The sequence below is a fragment of the Polypterus senegalus genome, chromosome 15 (genome assembly GCF_016835505.1).
Source record: "Polypterus senegalus isolate Bchr_013 chromosome 15, ASM1683550v1, whole genome shotgun sequence".
Classification (NCBI taxonomy): domain Eukaryota; kingdom Metazoa; phylum Chordata; class Cladistia; order Polypteriformes; family Polypteridae; genus Polypterus; species Polypterus senegalus.
Window position 1 is genome coordinate 8,952,503 of NC_053168.1, and position 22,326 is coordinate 8,974,828.

Here is a 22,326-nt window from a genome sequence, read left to right on the forward strand (position 1 = left end):
TCTTAGCACGATGAGAGAGGTCGCAAAATCAACCGGAATGTTGAAGCAAATTTATATATATATTTATATATATAAATTGAACTCGGGTGTGATACACCACAGTTAGGTTATTTTTTAACAAGGGGGCAATTACTTTTTCACACAGGGCCATGTAGGTTTGGATTTTTTTTTCCTCCCTAAATAATAAAAACCATCATTTAAAAACTGCATTTTGTGTTTACTTGTGTTATATTTGACTAATGGTTAAATGTGTTTGATGATCAGAAACATTTTGTGTGACAAACATGCAAAAGAATAAGAAATCAGGAAGGGGGCAAATAGTTTTTAACACCACTGTGTGTTTGTGTCTGTCTGTCTGTGTCTGTCTGTCTGTCTGTCTGTCCGTCCATTAAGTAGTTCTCTCGTTCGCTAACTAAGCACAGTTAAGGTTACACCCCGAGGCAGACATGTGAGTGAAGAGGGCCCCGCCCCCTCCCCGCAGCCCAATGAGTCTCTCTCGGATTTGCGCTAATAAATTGGTACAGCAAGTGAAATATGATGCTTAGCACGATGAGAAAGCTGCAAAATCAGCGAAATGTTCAAGCAAATTATAGTAAAAAACAGATCTAAATCCATTAAGTAGTTCTCTCGTGAAAACAGACAGACATAGAAACGGGTCTAAAACAGCTATAAGAAATTTTGCACTTGGATCACAAAATTTTTAAAACCGTTTCTTAGTGGGCCAAGGGTAACCTACATTCCAAATTTCAAATCACAAGTTCTCCGGGTTCAGGAGATTCTGTGATGAGTTGAGTCAGTGGTATTTGGCATATATATATACAGTATTTAGATAGGAATATAAGTAACAAGCTGGTTAAGTTTGCAGATGATACCAAGATAGGTGGATTAGCAGATAATTTGGAATCCATTATATCATCACAGAAGGACTTGGATAGCATACAGGCTTGTATAAATAAATGTAAAGTATTACACATAGGAAGTAAAAATGAGAGGTTTGAATACACAATGGGAGGTCTGAAAATCAAGAGCCCACCCTTGAGCTGGATTTAGGAGCCTTAGTGGACTCTAAGCTATCAACTTCCTGACAATGTTATGAAGGCTAACAGACTGTCAGGTTATATAGCGGCTTGATGTGTGGCGTACAAGTCACAGGAGGTTCTGCTCAGCTTTATAACACACTGGTAAGGCCTCATCTGGAGTCCTGGGTGCAGTTTTGGTCTCCAGGCTACAAAAAGGACAGAGCAGCACTAGAGAAGGTCCAGAGAAGAGCGACTAGGTTTTTTCCAGGCCTACAGGGGTTGAATTATGAGGAAAGATTAAAAGAGCTGAGCCTTTAGGGCTCATTTATACTTCACGCGACGCATGCTGCAGCGGACGCTCCTTTTACGCAAGCGTTGTAGTGTTTATACTTGCGCACGTTCTTTACGTAAATCTGGAGGAATCCACCAGGTGGCAGTGCGAGATATTATCGTGGTGAGAACATGTTCGGCTTCTCTGTGTTGTGAATTGCCTAGAACACCTATTAAATTCCGATAACACCTTACCGCAATATCTCTGAAAAGGATGTTTATTGATTAAATCCAGGGATGTATGTGTCCATTCCAGGAAGCATTGGGCACAAGTGAGAAACAGTCCCTTGACGAGGCCTCAGCTCGTCGCAAGGTGAATACAAGCACACACATACACTAGCGTCATTTTAGCGGCACCAAATCCCCAAATCTGCATATCTTTGGAAGGAAACCGGAGCACAGTGTGGAATACCAGCAACATAACTCCCTGCGAGACAGCAGTGCTATCTCTCCGCCACCGTGACACCCCCATGTGTGTAATTATTCCCCCATGTGTGTATTTATTAACAGTATTCATTATTTAAACGAAATTATATGTAAAATGTAACATACACATTTTAATGCATTTCATCATGAAAAGTGATATCAAGTATAAATCTAAAGATTCTAAATGTGCACAGAGTTGGAATATCATACATTTAATTTGTTCTGCTTGGCGATCTATTGCTGCTTTCCGCTGCTGAAGCAAAATGCCGACAAACAGATGCATTCGTGGTGCTTTTATATTCAAGCGTCACATATTCCCGATTGTAATGACACGATACATTTTAAAAGTCTCACATACCATCTTTTGTGCCGTCTATTTTTTTTTTTGCAACTTCACATCGGCAACATAATGTATAGCACTGTATTTGAGCCATTCATCAAACAGCAAAGTGCGCACATCGATCCCCGAAGGATCTCCATAGAGGCTTGCTGTCACATGTAGATGGAACGTGACGTCAGAGCACACTTTAGCACACTGCGCCCCCCGACTTTTTGCTGGTACTGCAACTCGCGCACGCGTCGCGTTAATTTCTGAGGACCTGCTCAGAGGACGTGTGAAATGAACGCTGGGAGCGCTGGCAGCCATAATGCGGGCGCGTACGCGTTCTGAGCGTGAAGTATAAATGAGCCCTTACAGTTTAAGCAAAAGAAGATTAATAGGAGACCTGACTGAAGTGTTTAAAATTATGAAGGGAATTAGTCAATCAAGAAGGTGACTTTAAAATGAGTTCATCAAGAACACGGGGACAAGAGTTGTTAAGGGTAAATTTCGTACAAACAAGTTTTTCTTTACACAAATAATGATAGACACTTGGAATAAGAGACCAAGTAATGTGGTAGACAGTAAGAATTTAGGGACTTTCAAAACTCGACTTGATGTTTTTTTGGAAGAAATAAGTGGACAGGACTGGCGAGCTTTGTTGGGCTGAATGGCCTGTTCTCGTCTAGAGTGTTCTGATGTGCTTGGCTTTAATTGGCCAAAGGAACATTTGTACTTTATACAGTTCATAGTGTTGACCTAGAAGAAATTCTCAAGAGGCTAATTCAGCAGTTCCCAAACTTTTCTCTGTTCCGGACTCCTAAAAAAAATGTTTGATTTCTGTTTCCACCCCCTACATATTGCAATCTAAAAATGAAGAAGTCAAATTTCTTATTTTTGAATCAAAGATTGCACCGTATACAATACTGCAGAACTCAAAAAAAAATTTCTGTGCATCAAATTTAAATCTTTTTTTTTTTCTAAATTGACCAATTTATCTTGGTAAATCTCAATAATCTTATAAATGTCCCCCATGTGAAACTTAGACATTGATCGACGATCTTGGGGAGTTGGGGTATCCCCTGAAGCAGCAAGCGCCATGAGGAAATGACACACAATCAACGATCAAAGGGTTTGAGGGAATGGAGATCCTCGTGAAGCAAAAACAAACGCGTGCACAGTTCAAATGGCTGCACTAGTCCCAGGACCACCAGCAGGAGACATGGGCCGAGTCTAACCAACAGGTGTTGCATGCCATTCAGCCACCATTTGGCAAAAACGTTAATCAGACCTCGAAATCGGCAACGTGCCCCGATCAGGGCTTGCACAGAAATCAATACTAGAGTTCGCCCTTCTCTTCAGATCATTGCAAGGTCCAAACTCTGTTCTCTTCAAAAATGTTACTTGCCTTTATGAACGCTTCACCCACAGCAAGGACCCCGTGAGAACGCGCATTTGTGCGACTCATTCAAAAGTGACAATTGCACATGCATTGCTTGATTCTTTTCCTATCATAGACCAGGAGCACAAACTAATACATGACCTGCAAATGACGACACGCCGCAAAGCACTGATTGCACCACAATAAAGTCGGACAACACACCTTACTTAATTTTGGTGAACCACGATGCAGCCTCCCTCTGTGTCGCCATCCCTTAAATACCCTCTTGCATCCCCTGCAAACCCCTGGTTTAGAGCCTTAACTCCATTCTTAATGGCTGCGATTTCAGACTGGAATCTTCTTGGGTCTCATGTGACAAGCTTCACTCGCCAGGATTTGGGGGTTTTCTGCCATTCCTCTCTGCAGATCTTCTTAAGCTCCATCCGGTTGGATTGTGACTGTCGGTGGACTGCGACACTAGGATCTCTTCAAAGATGTTCAGTTAGTTTCAAGTCTGGGCTCTTGCTTGGCCGCTGAAGGACATTCTCAAAGTTGTCCTTAAGCCACTTTTTGTCCTGTCTTTGCTTTGTACTGTGGGAAGGTAAACCTTTGACCCAAACTTGGGTCCTGAGTTCTTGGTAATTCAGCATGCTAGTAATTACTTAAAGGTATACTCCACCCAAACATGTTAGGATTTTTATATGTTACTTACCCAGTGCACTTTATAGTGATGGCCAGGAATTTTTAATTCTCATATTTTCATGCAAAGTGGGGATAACAGAGTTTCTGATATACAGTGCATCCGGAAAGTATTCACAGCACATCACTTTTTCCACATTTTGTTATGTTACAGCCTTATTCCAAAATCGATTAAATTCATTTTTTTCCTCAGAATTCTACACACAACACCCCATAATGACAATATGATAAAAGTTTATTTGATATTTTTGCAAATTTATTAAAAATAAACTGAGAAAGCACATGTACATAAGTATTCACAGCCTTTGCCATGAAGCTCAGAATTGAGCTCAGGTGCATCCTGTTTCCCCTGATCATCCTTGAGATGTTTCTGCAGCTTAATTGGAGTCCACCTGTGGTAAATTCAGTTGACTGGACATGATTGGGAAATGAACACACCTGTCTATAGAAGGTCCCACAGTTGACAGTTCATGTCAGAGCACAAACCAAGCATGAAGTCAAAGGAATTGTCTGTAGTCCTCCTCTGCTGCTTTGAATGTCCCAATGATCACAGTGGCCTCCATCATCCGTAAGTGGAAGAAGTTCAAAACCACCAAGACTCTTCCTAGAGCTGGCCGGCCATCTAAGCTGTGCGATTGGGGGAGAAGGGCCTTAGTCAGGGAGGTGACCAAGAACCTGATGGTCACTCTGTCAGAGGTCCTCTGTGGAGAGAGGAGAACCTTCCAGAAGGACAACCATCTCTGCAGCAATCCACCAATCAGGCCTGTATGGTAGAGTGGCCAGACGGAAGCCACTCCTTAGTAAAAGGCACATGGCAGCCCACCTGGAGTTTGCCAAAAGGCACCTGAAGGACTCTCAGACCATGAGAAACAAAATTCTCTGGTCTGCTGAGACAAAGATTGAACTCTTTGGTGTGAATGCCAGACGTCACGTTTGGAGGAAACCAGGCACCACTCATCACCAGGCCAATACCATCCCTACAGTGAAGCATGGTGGTGGCAGCATCATGCTGTGGGGATGGAACTGGGAGAGATTAAAGGGAGAGATGACTGCAGCATTGTACAGAGACATCCTGGATGAAAACCTGCTCCAGAGCGCTCTTGACCTCACACTGGGGCGACGGTTCATCTTTCAGCAGGACAACGACCCTAAGCACACGGCCAAGATATCAAAGGAGTGGCTTCAGGACAACTCTGTGAATGTCCTTGAGTGGCCCAGCCAGAGCCCAGACTTGAATCCGATTGAACATCTCTGGAGAGATCTTAAAATGGCTGTGCACCGACGCTTCCCATCCAACTTGATGGAGCTTGAGAGGTACTGCAAAGAGGAATGGGCGAAACTGGCCAAGGATAGGTGTGCCAAGCTTCTGGCATCAGATTCAAAAAGACTTGAGGCTGGAATTGCTGCCAAAGGTGCATCGACAAAGTATTGAGCAAAGGCTGTGAATACTTACGTACATGTGATTTCTCAGTTTTGTTATTTTCAATAAATTTGCAAAAACCTCAAGTAAATTTTTTTCATGTTGTCATTATGGGGTGTTGTGTGTAGAATTCTGAGGAAAAAAATGAATTTAATCTATTTTGGAATAAGGCTGTAACATAACAAAATGTGGAAAAAGTGATGCACTGTGAATACTTTTCGGATGCACTGTATAATAGTCACCAATGGTGACCAATGCTGCTGTGTTTACCGGTGCTGCTCTATCGGTCTACCTTGTTCTGTAATGCCTTTCATGTCTATCTGTCTGTCTCCTATATAGTGCCTTTGACATCTGTCTGCTGATCTGTCTATCTTATTATATGGTGCTGCTCAAGTTCATCTATCTATATACAGTAGTGGCCAAACGTTTTCGCAGTGACACAAGTGTTGTGTTTTGCAAACTTTGCTGCTTCAGCATTTTCAGATTTCTTTTTTACATTTCTATGGTATACTGAAGAACAATTATAAACATTTCATATGTTTCAAAGACTTTTATTGGCAAATACATTAAATTTGTGTAAAGAGTCAATATTTACAGTGTTAACTATTCTTCTTTACTTCTGTAATTCACTTTGGCATGCTGGATATCCGCTTCTGGGCCAAATCTTGACTGATGTTGACCCATTTGTGCCTTTTTAGTGCTTGGAGTTGATCCCAATTTGTGGGCTTCCACTTGATTTTTTTGAGAACTGACCACAGGTTCTCAATGGGATTAAGATCTGAGGAGTTTCCTGGCCACGGGTCCAAACTTTCAATGTTCTGATCTCCAAGCCACTTTATCACTTTTGCCTTGTGACATGGTGGCTCCATCATGCTGGAAAATTATACAGATCATCACCAGACTGTGTCTGGATTGTTGGGAGAAGTTGCTCTTGGTGGACATTTTGATACCATTCATTATTTATGGCAGTGTTCTTGGGCAGAATTGTGAGTGGGCCCACTGCCTTGGATGAAAAGCAACCCAACACATGCACTGTATCAGGATGCTTCACCGTTGGCACAGTGACATAGGTCTCATAGTAGCGTTTACCTTTTTCCTTCTCCAGACAATCGATTTTTCCAAAGATTCGTCCAAACAAATAACTTTACACCAGTCCTCTGCTATCCAATCCTTGTACTTCCTGCAGAATTTCAGTCCGTCCCTGATGTGTTTCTTGGACAGAAGTGGCTTCTTTGTTGCCCTTCTTAACACAAGGCCGTTGTCCAAGTCTTCACCTCCCTCACTGCCACCCACCTGCTGCCAATACTGAGCCAGCTCTGCACTGCTGGCAACATGACTCTCAGGAGGAGATGGGCCTGGCAGTTGCTGGACACTTTCAGCTGATCATTTTGCGTCCGGGCCAACAGAAGTGAAAATGGGTTTTTTTGTGATACCTCATGTTGTTAAAGCTCTTTGCAGTGAATTAATATGCGTCTGATCACTCGGCACAATAATATTAAAAACAATGTGAATTGCCTCCACAAAAATGGATGCCGCAAATTAAGCAGAGCATAACGTTTGTGTCACTGCCAACACTTTTGGCAGCTACAGTAGTTCTATAGTGTATTTTATGTCCATCTGTTATATAGCGGGGAAAATAAGTATTGAATACGTCAACGTTTTTCACAGTAAATATATTTCTAATGGGGCTATTGACATGAAGTTTTCACCAGTTGTCAGTAACAACCCAAGTAATCCGCACATACAAATATGTCAATAAATTAAGTTATGTGTAATAAAGTGGAATGGCACAGGGAATACGTATTGAACACATGAAGAGAAGGAGGTGCAAAAAGGCCTGGAGGCCAAGAAAGCAGCTGACATCTGTCAATCCTGATAGCCCCCCATCAGTGCAAATGAATATCCGCTGCTTTAGTCCTAACTGATGGCCTATAAAAAGGTTTCCTATTCTCAGGGTGTCACACAAGAAGCATCACCTGATGGGTAAAAGCACAGAGCTCTCTCAAGACCTTCACAAGATTATTGTGGCCAAACACACTGATGGCATTGGTGACAAACATATCTCTAAACTTCTGAAAGTTAATCCGGAAGTGGAAAGAACATCATGTCACCACAAACCGGCCACAACCAGGTGCACCTCGCAAGATTTCTGACAGAGGAGTCAAAAGAATAATCAGAAGAGCCAAGGACCACTGGCGGAGAGCTTCACAAAGACCTGGAAATAGCAGGTCCAGTTATTTCAAGGAAAACAGTAAGTAATGCACTCCACCGCCATGGCCTCTATGTACACCACCCACCATGTAAGACTCCACTGCTTAAGATAAAGCACGTAGAAGCTTGTTTTAAAGTTTGCTGCACAACATTTGGACAAGCCAATGAAATACTGGGAGAGCAGAGTCTGGTCAGAGAAGAGCAAAATGGAACTCTTTTTTTGGATGTCATTGGAGGGGAAATGGCACTGCACATCACCCCAAAAGTTTGGAGGTGGGGACATCACATTGTGGGGCTGTTTTTCCAGTATATAATACTGGCAGACTTCACAGAATCGAAGGAAGGATGAATGTTCTCCCCGTGTCTGCGTGGGTTTCCTACCACAGTCCAAAGACATGCAGGTTAGGTGGATTGGCGATTCTAAATTGGCCCTAGTGTGTGCTTGGTGTGTGGGTTTGTTTGTGTGTGTCCTGCGGTGGGTTGGCACCCTGCCCAGGATTGGTTCCTGCCTTGTGCCCTGTGTTGGCAGGGATTGGTTCCAGCAGACCCCCGTGACCCTGTGTTCAGATTCAGCGGGTTGGAAAATGGATGGTTGGATGAATGGAGAAATGTGGCAGGAGATTCTTATCAAGAATGTCCCGCTATCTATCAGGATGCTGGATATTTCAGCAAGACAAGGATCCTAAACACACAGCCAAGGAAACTCTCAATTGGTGTCGGAGAATAAAGAAAATAAAGAAGCTAGAATGGCCCCGTCAATCACCTGACTTGAATCACATTGAAAATCTATAGAAAGAACTGAAGGACAGAGTTCATAGAAGAGGCCCCCCGGAACCTTCCAGATTTGAAGACAGTTTGTGTTGAAGAATGGGCCGAAATCACAGCTGAGCAATGCATGCGACTCATTTCTCCATACAGGAGGCGCCTTGAAGCTGTCATCATCAACAAAGGCTTTTCTACTAAGTATGAAACACATTTCAGTAAGCGTGTTCAATACGTATTCCCTGGGTCATTCCACTTTATTACACATAACTTCATTTATGGACTTGTTTGCTATGATTTCTTTGTATGTGTGGATTACTTGGGCTGTTACCAACCGTCTGGTGAAACGTTCATGTGAAGAGCCCCATTAGAAATATATTTTTGAAAAACGTTGACGCATCCAATACTTATTTTCACATCTGTTTCCCTATTTGTCTGTCTGTCTGTCTGTTCTATAATGTCTTTCCTATCTGTCGTCTAAAAGTGAGACCCAGTTTACCCACCATTTCAATACATTTCAGTTTCAGCTCTCTTATAGAAAACAATTAAAGAAAATCGTAAACAATTTATTTTATTAAAAAAAAAAAACTGTCAGCGATGTGTGTGTGTGTGTGTGTTGACACAGAGAAGGTGACAGAGAATTTTTAAATGAAAGACCAGAAGAAGAGTCGCAGTGTAACAGCCGACCGCCACACTAACAGGTCCCGTGGCCTGGATAAATTACTGAGGTAAACCTAAATCTACCAAGTCGTACCTCTGACAAATAATGTTTTCCCTCAGTTGACGGTTAAACACAAGCAAACAATATCTGAATGTAAATCAAGTGCAGTAATATATTAGATGAAAATGAAAAATGTGAGAATACAAAACCCTGGCTAAAATTATATGTGTATATATATTATATTATATTATATTATATTATATTATATTATATTATATTATATATCCCTTCATCATACCACCAAAGTGAAAGGCACTATATATACAATAATAAATCCTCTGTTGTCCCTGCACACAAATAATAAACACACAATATAAATAATGACAATGAATGATTACTGAAATGATAATGAATGTGAAAATAAGTCCGGGTAAATAACTGTCCAAATTACTGATAGCTGTCCAAAATGTTGGTGTTTGATTCCCCCGAATGAATACCGGAACAATCTCGCTGTGATTCCTCGGTGGTGGTGGAAAATACTGTCCAACCCCGAGTGAGAAGCAAACTGGAAAAATGTCTCAATGTGAATGAAGGCAGAAAATGATGATCAGTTGCGGTTAGGTGAATCTCCTTCCCTCTCCTCTCTTTTCTTCTTTCCCTCCTTCCAATTTAAATAATAATGAGCCAGATGTAATGGGAAAAACCTCCGGTTCTGACATTTCCAGGGTGTCGCTGCCTCCCCGCAACAGCCTTCCCCGTTTCTTCTTGCCGGGACGACATTTACACAAACACATACAAGTTTAAACGGGGTGATGTGACGAGACGTGACAGAGTGCAAACACAATAAACAACAACACTTATCTGCCCGGGGTTTGTTCCTGCCTTGCGCCCTGTGCTGGCTGGAATTGGCTCCAGCAGACCCCCATGACCCTGTGTTAGGATATAGCGGGTTGGAGAATGACTGACAGTTGACTGACTTATGTGGCCCAAATAACAAAGGAACGACTCATAACTGGGAAGTCAATTTAAACTATATTGTCAAATCCAACCTGCTATATCCTAACTACAGGGTCACGGGGGTCTGCTGGAGCCAATCCCAGCCAACACAGGGCGCAAGGCAGGAAACAAACCCCGGGCAGGGTGCCGGCCCACCGCAGGGCGCATACACTAAGGACAATTTAGGATCGCCAATGCACCTAACCTGCATGTCTTTGGACTGTGGGAGGAAACCCACGCAGACACGGGGAGAACATGCAAACTCCACACAGGGAGGACCTGGGAAGCGAACCCGGGTCTCCTAACTGTGAGGCAGCAGCGCTACCACTGCTCCACCATGCCGTTTCAGTCAAAAATCAAAAACCGTAAATTGTAGCTGAAAATCCATAGATCAGAAGACATTTACTGGGAGTACTAGCTACAGTAAGTAAACACATGTTGTTCTCTTGTGTTTTCTGACAGCTGGGATAGATGGGAAGTGCTCTTCGTGACCTTGTGATGTCACTGCCTTTACTTAGCAGGTTGTTTCCGTAGCCACGTGAGCAATAACCTCTCCACAAAATGGCAGCACCTGTGAAAGGTGGTTAAATAAATAATATTCAACTTTAGCATAACGCTTTCTGGACGAAAAGATCCATAATCCTAATGCAATCCGCTAAACATTCAGTTTTTTCTTTCCTGAAACATTTAAGAAAGATGTTATGATCTCCAGTGTGCTGTTACACATATTCATATGCATGTGGGGGTTTATTACATGGCACAGTTTAAGCGCTTTTTGTATTGACTGCTTTACTTGACACTGGTATAATTCTGTGGCCTTTTGAAAGTCTGTCTTTAACATCCTGACTAATTTTCTAAATGAATTGCTTGTTGACGACATACAAGAGATGTTATTAGGATGACAGCTGTCTGACTGCTGGCTTGATTCTATTTAATGATAGCAAGTGACATCTTGGAGAGAGAGAGAGAGAGCACAGCTCCTTGACAAGACACGTGGGATGGAGTGCAGCTGCTCATCGTTATTCTCTTAAACATCCCGTTGAGGCTACACTTCAGTGTTATGTGTTGTCTTTTATGTAGCTGTTTAGCCGCAGGCGGAATGGCAGCTCTGAGGCTAGGGATCTGCACTGGCAATTGGAAGGTTGCTGGTTTCGAACCCCGTAAATGCCAATAGGGACTCTGCTCTTTTGGGCCCTTGAGCAAGGCCCTTAACCTGCAATTGCTGAGCGCTTTGAGTAGTGAGAAAAGCGCTATATAAATGCAAAGAATTATTATTATTATGCCATCCATTGGGAGGCGCAAGTCCCAGAAGTTGACTCGAAGCACACACACTTGAGTCTCCCTCATGCCAGCTCCATTTATACCACTGAAGTAACCTGACCTGGCAGGGTTGTGGGCAAGCACGTATGGACTGATTTGATGATAACAGAGCGGTGGAGTCAAAAGCAATTATTGGGTTACTGCAGTTGGGGTTGAAAGAAATGTACTGACTGCGACTAAATGTAAATTGCAATATAATGTGTTAAAATCTCCATCTTTAAATATACTGATTTGATTAAACTTTTTTTCTTCTAATTTTTTTTTTTATATGAATATACCCTTTTTGTAATTTCCGAGTTTTGTCTTATGTTAGTTGCACAATATTTGTAACGCATGCTAAGGAGAAAGGTTGGATCATCTGCTGGGTTTCTGCTGCTCATAAGCTGCGTGTTTTGCTTGTTGCTTGTCATTGTTTTAAGAGCTGGGAGCAAGTTAAAGTGTCTCTCACGGGACTTCAAATTGTCTTCTGAGAAGATCACGTCTCGTCTCCCTCCCAATGATTTTTTTTTTATAATAGAAAGAGATAAAAAAAAATGCCATAACAGCATTGCTACAGCCTTTAAACCCAAACTTTAACGGGTTCGGGTGCTAAAAAGTAGCCCAATGATTCATGCTGGCAGTGACACAATATTTTGTATGTTCAATGCTTTCAATTAACATACAGTAATAAAATACAATCTACAGTCACCTAAAGGATTATTAGGACCACCATACTAATACGGTGTTTGACCCCCTTTCGCCTTTAGAACTGCCTTAATTCTAAGTGGCATTGATTCAACAAGGTGCTGAAAGCGTTCTTTAGAAATGTTGGCCCATATTGATAGGATAGCATCTTGCAGTTGATGGAGATTTGTGGGATGCACATCCAGGGCACGAAGCTCCCGTTCCACCACATCCCAAAGATGCTCTATTGGGTTGAGATCTGGTGACTGTGGGGGCCATTTTAGTACAGTGAACTCATTGTCATGTTCAAGAAACCAATTTGAAATGATTCGAGCTTTGTGACATGGTGCATTATCCTGCTGGAAGTAGCCATCAGAGGATGGGTACATGGTGGTCATGAAAGGATGGACATGGTCAGAAACAATGCTCAGGTAGCCCGTGGCATTTAAACGATGCCCAATTGGCACTAAGGGACCTAAAGTGTGCCAAGAAATCATCCCCCACACCATTACACCACCACCACCAGCCTGCACAGTGGTAACAAGGCATGATGGATCCATGTTCTCATTCTGTTTACACCAAATTCTGACTCTACCATTTGAATGTCTCAACAGAAATCGAGACTCATCAGACCAGGCAACATTTTTCCAGTCTTCAACTGTCCAATTTTGGTGAGCTTGTGCAAATTGTAGCCTCTTTTTCCTATTTGTAGTGGAGATGAGTGGTACCTGGTGGGGTCTTCTGCTGTTGTAGCCCATCCCTCAAGGTTATGCGTGTTGTGGCTTCACAAATGCTTTGCTGCATACCTCGGTTGTAACGAGTGGTTATTTCAGTCAAAGTTGCTCTTCTATCAGCTTGAATCAGTCGGCCCATTCATTCTCCTCTGACCTCTAGCATCAACAAGGCATTTTCGCCCACAGGACTGCCGCATACTGGATGTTTTTCCCTTTTCACACCATTCTTTGTAAACCCTAGAAATGGTTGTGCGTGAAAATCCCAGTAACTGAGCAGATTGTGAAATACTCAGACCGGCCCGTCTGGCACCAACAACCATGCCACGCTCAGAATTGCTTAAATCACCTTTCTTTCCCATTCTGACATTCAGTTTGGAGTTCAGGAGATTGTCTTGACCAGGACCACACCCCTAAATGCATTGAAGCAACTGCCATGTGATTGGTTGATTAGATAATTGCATTCATGAGAAATTGAACAGGTGTTCCTAATAATCCTTTAGGTGAGTGTATGTACAGATGTACAGGGTGACACAGAAAAATGGGAACTTTTGAAATGCGTAATGGCAGCCATGTACAGTTGGCAGCACTGCGGAACAGGGACCTTGAGCTGTAAACAATCTCGCCATTTAGTAATCATGGATCAGTGGAACGGTCAACAGCGTGCTTTCGCCATAAAAATGTTTTACAAAAACAATAATAGTTTGGAAGTTAAAAACTTTGAAGAGACTGGATCTGCTTTAAAAAAAGAAACTGACAGGACGACTGAGAAGTGCTCGTACTCCACAGAATATCGAAGCTGTACGCATTTCAGTCTTATGGAGCCCACGGCATTCAGTTCGTAAGCAAGCAGCTGTGGTCAGAGTGTCCCGAGAGAGTGTTCTCTGAATTCTCCATTTTGATTTAAAATTTCATCCGTACAAGCTGCAGATCGTGCATCAACTGAAGGAGAACGATCACCAGTTGCAATTAGAATTCTGTCAGCAAATTATGACAAACATAAACGAGGACAATGAATTTCTGGACAAGCTGTGGATGTCAGATGAGGCCCATTTTCATCTCACAGGTTACGTGAATAAGCAGAACTATCTTTGCTGGGCAGACAGCAACCCTAATGAAGTTCATGAACGCCCTTTACATGTCAGCAAGGTGACAGTATGGTGTGCAGTTTCGTCACATGGGGTCATCGGACCTTACTTTTTCGAAAATGAAGAGCGGATTACAGTGACTGTCACTTCGGATCGGAATGTTGAGATGGTGCAATCTTTTGTTGCACCTGCATTGAACAATTTTCCACAACTTCACGAAACCTGGTTTCAACAGGATGGTGCGACATCGCACACTGCAAGGCAATCAATGGCAGCTGTGCGAGAATTGTTCGGTAACCGTGTCATCTCGAGATTCGGTAACATTCCCTGGCCCTCAAGATCACCGGATTTGTCCATTTGTGATGTGTTTTTTTTTGTGGGGCTACCTTAAGAGTCGGGTCTACACGACTCGGCCAAGAACACTGAATGAATTGAAACAAAGAATTCAAGACGAAATTTGTGGTATCCCAGCTGAGATGTTGCAGCGATCAATGGGGAACCTCAACAGCAGATTGGAAGAATGCATACGTACAGGAGGATGCCATCTACAGGACGTAATTTTCAGACATTGATAATCTGGATTACTGTCTCTTAAAGGTAAGTGGTTGTGGTTCAATTGCTGTCAATAAAATTTTTTTGTTGGATTTCTTCTATCTTTATTGGGTTTTTCAAAAGTTCACGTTTTTCTTTGTCGCCCTAATTGTATATACGTCACAATCGGCGGTACCAGAAATTGGAGAAGTTTTGTGTACAGTCGTGGCCATACGTTTTTGAGAATGACCCAAGTGCTGGTTTTCACAAAGTTTGCTGCTTCAGTGCTTTTAGATCTTTTTGTCAGATGTTTCTATGGTAGACTGAAGAAGAATTACAAGCAGTTCAGAAGTTTCAAAGGCTTTTATTGACAATGACATGAAGTTTATGACTCTGTCATTATTTTGTGGCGCCTTTCTCGCCTCCTGTCCACTTCTGTACCTGACGTCTTTTAAAAGCGACTCTCTGAATATGCGCCTTTACTCCTCCTCGTGTATCTCACACTTGAACTTCTTCTTTTCATTGCGTCACCAAAGCCTAACTGACCAATCCGATTGCTCAAAGGGACATTGGACAAACAGGACCTTACAGTCATTTCCAAAAGTTTTTTTTAGAATGACCCAAGTGTTGTTTTTCACAAAAGTTTGATGCTTCAGTGTTTTTTAGATCTTTTTCTCAGATGTTTCTCTGGTAAACTGAAGTAGAATTATAAGCATTTCATAAGCTTCAAAGGCTTTTATTGACAATTACATTAAGTTTATGCAAAGACTCAATATTTGCAGTGTTGGCCCTTCTTTCTTTTGCAAGACCCCTTTCTGCTATTCGCCCTGGCATGCTGTCAGTCAATCAACTTGTGGGCCAAATCCTGACTGATGGCACCCCATTCTTGCATAACCAATGTTTGGAGTTTGTCAGAATTGGTGGGTTTTTGTTTGTCCTTGAGGGTTGACCACAAGTTCTCAGTGGGGAGTTTCCTGGCCATAGACCCCAAATTTCAATGTTTTGTTCCCCAGAGCCAATTAGTTCTCACTTTTGTCTTATGGCGTGGTGCTCCATCATTGTGGGTCACCAAACTGTCCTTGGATGGTTGTTAGAAGTTGCTCTCGAAGGATGTTTTGGTCCCATTCTTTATTCATGTCTGTGTTCTCAGGCCAAATTGTGAGTGAGCCCACTGTCGTGGCTGAAAAGCAACACCACACATGAATGGTCTCAGGATGCTTTACTGTTGGCATGACATGGGGACTGATGGAAGTGCCGCTCACCTTCTCTTTTTTCCCAGAAGTCCCCAAACAATTGGAAAGGGGATTCATCAGAGAAGCAGCGGTCTCAATCCCAGAATGTCAGTCTTTCCCTGATGTTTTTCTTGGCTTCTTTGCAAAAGTCTTTGCCTCACTCAACATCTGCCTGCTGCCATTCCTGAGCAAGCTTTGCCCTGGTGGTGCCCGCAGCTGAATCCACTTTAGGAGACAGTACTGGCGCTTGCTGGACTTTCTTGGGCTCCCTGAAGCCTTCTTCACAACAACAGTCTGAATGTTTTTTTTTTTTTTTGGATTAAGTTCATTTTCATGGCAAAGAGGGACTTTATAATTAATTCGGGAGTAGATGCAAATTGCCATCATAACAACTTTGTGAAAATTAATATTTTGTGTCATTCTCAAAACTTTTGGCCACGACTGTACCAACTTCACAGCCCTGGATGTTAATCAGTCAATTCATTAACCTTCTTAGCGTTGCGATTTTTCTCGTAAAAACATGTAAACAGCTTGGCATTCTTTGGCTTGAAAAAATGTCCATATTTATAAAATCTTTTTTACAGAAAAATGTGCAAAATACTTAAAGTACAAAGTCAGAAGTGTCAAAAGTGTACTAATGATACAAATAATGTGAATACCCTATACACTGTCAAAACATCATTTGTGTGGCATATTTTGAAGCATGGTGACATACACAATCCAAAGTCGCGCTGGGACAATAGTAGCGTGATTCCATGCAGTTTTTCTTTCCAGACTGATCAGCCTTTGAACACCACACCACACATGTGCGATCGACATGAGCCCAACAAGTGTTTTTTGGGTTGTAGTGCATCTGTTGGACCGAAACTGAAACTGTGCAGTCAACAAGGGCTTGTATGGAGGTTTCCTCTGTTGCCTTGAGCATGTGGCTGCTATGATTTCTGTAAACCACCAGATGTCGCTATTTTTAAAGCTCCAGAACTTTGTGTGTTTTTTTTTTTTTGTACAGTTGTGATGAAGCCTCAAAAGCTTCACAGGGATTTGTCCAGCCATCACTACCTAAAAGAAACAAAAGCCAAGAATTAAAAACCAAAAGCAATGCCCTCACCAAAGCAGAGAGCAATATATGTGTAAAAAAAAAAACTTTTTTGAAAACCAAGCTTAAGTTAAAAAGTAAAAAATAAGTCTCTCGTACATCACTCGTAAAATTAAAAGGTGGGCGCTTTTGCTAAGATTTTAAGAAGTGTTTTTTGAATGTTGATTGATGAAAATCGCCCACGTTTTTCAAGGGGAGAGCGAGCTTTCTCAGTTGTTGCTGCTGGGTTTTGGAATGACTTGCCTCTTCACATCAGGTCTTCATCCTCTATCGAGGTTTTTAAAAGTCGGCTTAAGACCTCCTTGTTTTCTTCTGTCTTTCACTGTGTATAATAAGATTGTAGTGAATGTTATAATTGGTAGTTTTATTAATCTGCTTTTGCATGATTGTTTGTATTGTGTTTATTTTAAAGCTTTTTTTGTACAGCACTCTGTCGCAACCTCTTGTTTTAAATGTGCTTTTATAAATAATCTAATGTGTTTTTTTTGGGGATTAAGTTCATTTTTAAAGCAAAGAGGGCCTTTGCACTTAATTGCAATTCATCTGATCTCTCTTCAGAACATTCTGGAGTTGATGCAAGTTGCCGTCATAAAAATCGAGGCAGCAAGCTTTGTCAAATTTCATATTTGGGTCATTCTCAAAACTTTTGGCCACAACTGTCGTGTTTTATTATAAAGTCGATCCAAGTGTACCCTGGTTTGTTGTTCAGTCATCACTTAGTGAAACCAGAATTGTTTTTATTCTTGAAATGTTGATCAGGATATCATCCTGAACATAGATATGAAAAGTCAAACACAGTGTGGATTTGGCAGTTGACTGTTTACATTTATTTTGCAGTAATTAACTATGTTACATCAAGTGCTCTGCGGTGTGTGTAAATCGGACCGAGATTCTGGAAAAGCATTAAGCGGCTCTGTTAATGCAAACAAATCAATTTTCCTCTTGTGCTCTTCGAGAGAAACAATAATTGAGCAGCATAATGCTCACAGCGGCTTACCGCATTTCAACCGAAAACTGAGCAAATAATTCTTTTCTGCGTTGTGTTTTGTTCAAAACTCTTTAACCCATTGTAGCAAACTGCAACCTTTACAAAATGGACACTTTTTCAAAGTATTAGTTTAGTCAACCAACATTGATCAAAGTGCTGTACATTAAAATAAATTGATCACAATGTCATCAGTAAACATTAGGGCTGGGTGGTATGACCAAAATTCTATATCACGGTATTTTTCAAAATCATACCAGTTTCACGGTATTCAATGGTATTTTCTTCCCCATGAATGAGTGGATGTTAACCACATTTTCCACTGTAAGCTCGAAGCGGGGTGCCGCCATCGAGACAGACGTGGAGAGAGCAAACCAAATGAACAACTTCTTTAACAGGTTTGATCACCATAACCCACTCTCACCTCGGAGTACTGCATCCTCCAACCATCCTTCTGTTGATACCAGCATAGGTAAGACATCCCCACCCACAATTACAGCAGCCCATGTGAGCTTAGAGCTGAGAAGACTTTGTGCCAGCAAAGCAGCGGGTCCAGATGGAGTATCGCCACGAATGCTGAAGGCCTGTGCATTGGAGCTGGGGAGTCCTCTACAGTGCATCTTCAACCTGAGCCTGGAACAGGGGAGAGTCCCGAGGCTTTGGAAAACATCTTGTATCACCCCAGTCCCTAAGGTATCACGTCCTAGTGAGCTGAATGACTTCCGGCCTGTTGCTCTGACGTCACATCTGATGAAGCAGCTGCTGCTTCACCACCTGAAGTCTCAGGTCCGCCACGCCCTGGACCCTCTGCAGTTCTCATACCAGGAGAAGGTGGGAGCGGAGGATGTCATCATCTATATGCTACACCGATCCCTCTCCCACTTGGACAGAGGCAGTGGTGCTGTAAGAATTATGTTTTTGGACTTCTCTAGCGCCTTCAACACCATCCAACCTCTGCTCCTTAGAGACAAGCTGACTGAGATGGTAGTAGACTCACACCTGGTGGCATGGATCGTGGACTATCTTACAGACAGACCTCAATATGTGCGTCTTGGGATCTGCAGGTCTGACATTGTGGTCAGCAGCACAGGAGCGCCGCAGGGGACTGTACTTTCTCCGGTCCTGTTCAATCTATATACATCAGACTTCCAATACAACTTGGGAGTCCTGCCACATGCAAAAGTTCGCTGATGACACTGTTATGGTGGGCTGCATCAGGAGTGGGCAGGAGGAGGAGTACAGGAAGCTAATCAAAGACTTTGTTAAATGGTGCGACTCAAACCACTTACACCTTAACACCAGCAAGACCAAGGAGCTGGTGGTGGATTTTAGGAGGCCCAGGCCACTCATGGACCCTGTGATCATCAGAGGTGACTGTGCAGAGGGTGCAGACCTATAAATATCTGAGAGTGCAGCTGGATGACAAATTGGACTGGACTGCCAATACTGATGTTCTATGTAAGAAAGGTCAGAGCAGACTATACTTTCTGAGAAGGTTGGCATCCTTCAACATCTGCAATAAGATGCTGCAGATGTTCTACCAGACGGTTGTGGCGAGTGCCCTCTTCTACACAGTGGTGTGCTGGGGAGGCAGCATAAAGATGAAAGACGCCTCACGCCTGGACAAACTTGTTAAGAAGGCAGGCTCTATTATAGTAGTAGTTGGACAGTTTAACATCTGTGGCAGAGCGACGGGCATTAAGCAAACTCCTGTCAATCATGAAGAATCCACTACATCCACTGAACAGTGTCATCTCCAGGCAGAGGAGTAGCTTCAGTGACAGACGTTTTCTCACCGTCTTGCTCCACTGACAGACTAAGGAGACCCCACACTATGCGACTCTTCAATTCCACCTGGGGAGTAAATGCTAACATTATTCAAAGTTATTGTCTGCTTTTATATGCATTTTTTATTACTATTTAATTTAATATTGCTTTTTTTTTTGTATCAGTATACTGTTGCTGGATTATGTGAATTTCCCCTTGGGATTAATAAAGTATCTATCTCTCTCTCTTGCAGTAGACTGGCTAGGAATAACCTGTTCCACTCTCATGAGAATTGTACATTGTACAAAAAAATATTTAATGTACATACAGGTTTGCATGGCCCCATAAAGTGATAATTTTCAAGGGGGTGGCACTAATGAAGAGAAGGAATCGCATCGCATTGCATTACAGTTGCAGTCAAAATATAGAACCATTTTATTGAACAAATTTTGCAAACAACTTAAATTGAAATTTTGACAACATATTTTCAACTATCCAAATAGGCATTTAGACTTGGTAAAATATTCAAAGGTGCTTGTCAAAAGTTGTATTGCACTGAACATGTCTTAGAAAAGGAATAAGTAGTAAATATTTTTTGTAAACCAACTGCACTTTCTGTTAATGTTAGCAATCTCCATCCACTGACATGTTAGCTATATGGATTGTAATGGCATTGGTTATCTTGATCCACCACTTGCTTTTTTTGTTGTAGGCAGTACCTCTAGCAAACATGTCTACAAGTGACATCTGACTTGAGTGTCCTCTAACTTTTTCAGTTTTACCTGAGGATGTGGAGGGTGCCAATCTTAATTCCACACATTCATGGTACACCAAAGCATGTTTGCGGCTAAGATGGTGCAGCAAATTGCTCGTGTTGCCGCCTCTGGTGACAACTTTAGCTCAACAGCATTTGCAGTAAATAGTTGTTTGGTCCACATCCAACCTTTTAAAACCAAAGTACTGTATCTCCAAACAACAGACATGGCTCCTTTTTTCGGCAAAAGTTCTTCTGTGTCATCATGTTCAACTTTATCGTCTGCTACAGCTTCGGTTTCAGAATGTTCTGTGTCCGTTTTCACTGCTCAATACCTCCACTAACGCATGTACTCCATTGCATGTGTGTTTGGCGGTGTAGCAGTGAAAAAAGTCCCCCCTTAAACAGTTTCCCGCTGCGCCACATTCCGAATGTTGTTTAGGCTATTTAAACTGGTATTGTGGTATAAGAAAAATCCATATCATAACAAAAATAAAACACGGTTTTCAGTATGAACCGGTATACCTCCCAGCACTAGCAAACATCATAGTCCACAGGGACTCCTGTCTAATCTCGTCTGTCAACCTGTCCATCACCATTGCAAATAAGAAAGGGCTCAGAGCCGATCTCTGATGAGGAAGGCACCAACATACTTGGGTACTTAAAATCAACCCTGTAAAGAACTGGAAGGCAATGAAGGGAGGCTAAAATGGGAGACATATGGTCACGCTTACGTGAGCCTCTTGAAAGTCTTATGGCAGCGGGATTGCTGGGTAACTCCAATGTGTATAATGAGTTAGTGGTCCAAGCGTGAAGAAATTAAGGCAGGAGTCGCCTTTTCAAGATCAGCAGCAGACTACAAGAGCTTGATGATCATAATAATAACATTCATCCATCCATTATCCAACCCGCTATATCCTAACTATAGGATCTGCTGGAGCCAATCCCAGCCAACACAGGGCGCAAGGCAGGAACAAATCCTGGGCAGGGTGCCAGCCCATCGCAGGACACACACACACACCAAGCACACACTAGGAACAATTTAGAATCGCCAGTGCACTTAACCTGCATGTCTTTGGACTGTGGGAGGAAACCCACGCAGACACAGGGAGAACATGCAAACTCCACGCAGGGAAGACCCGGGAAGCGAACCCAGGTCTCCTTATTGCGAGACAGCAGTGCTACCAGTGCGCCACCTTGCCGCACAAAGTATGCAGAAGAAGGTTTGGGGAACCACCCCTTGTATTGTACAGCATACAAAGCAAAACAACTCTGTTTCAATAAATGGCAAAAACAGGAACAACTAAACACAAAAGGAGTTGGGGTTTTATAATAGCTAGGGAGGAAGAGGTGGGGTCCAATAATTGAGGCTGGAAGAGACCTTGGTAGGAGGTGCGGTTAGGCAAGGGAAGCAGAAAGTATTTTATGTGGGTTCCTTTCAGGGACCTGTAGGAGAAGGAGAGGAAAGGTTAGTGCACTTTGAAAAAACCTGCTCTCGTTTTCCATCCTCGGTTAAGCCCTTAGCCTGCCTGCCAAGCGCACGTGTGTGACAGCACCTTATCATACAGTTACATGCAACTCACGGTGCTTTCCACAGATTAATCAACAAAAACAAAGATATACCACATTCACTTGGATTATTTTCCTTAATACTACGATAATCTAGACACAGGTAGTCCCCAGGTTACGGACATCCGACCTACAACTTACGAACGAGGCCGCAGCTGTGACGCGTGCGCCTCAGTAACTGCTGCTCCGTCATCTTCGGCCTGGGGACGCTGCAAGTGGTGGCTGGACAGAGGCTGGAGGGGGGCGATTTTGCTGCTCGCGCAGTGTAGTGTCCTTCCGGCGGCTCCCAGCAGCAAGCAGTTTCACTGCCCGCCCATCACACACGGCTGCCTTGTTCGTTCTAGGTGGGTAGCTGGTAAAGCTGCA

General features: G+C 42.6%; 1 protein-coding gene across 3 annotated transcripts in view; it reads left to right on the forward strand.

Moving 5' to 3' along the window:
- Window positions 1–22,326, forward strand: part of pomgnt2 (protein O-linked mannose N-acetylglucosaminyltransferase 2 (beta 1,4-)) — an 89,361-nt gene that overhangs the window by 16,110 nt on the left and 50,925 nt on the right. The gene's annotated exons all lie outside the window — the stretch shown is intronic.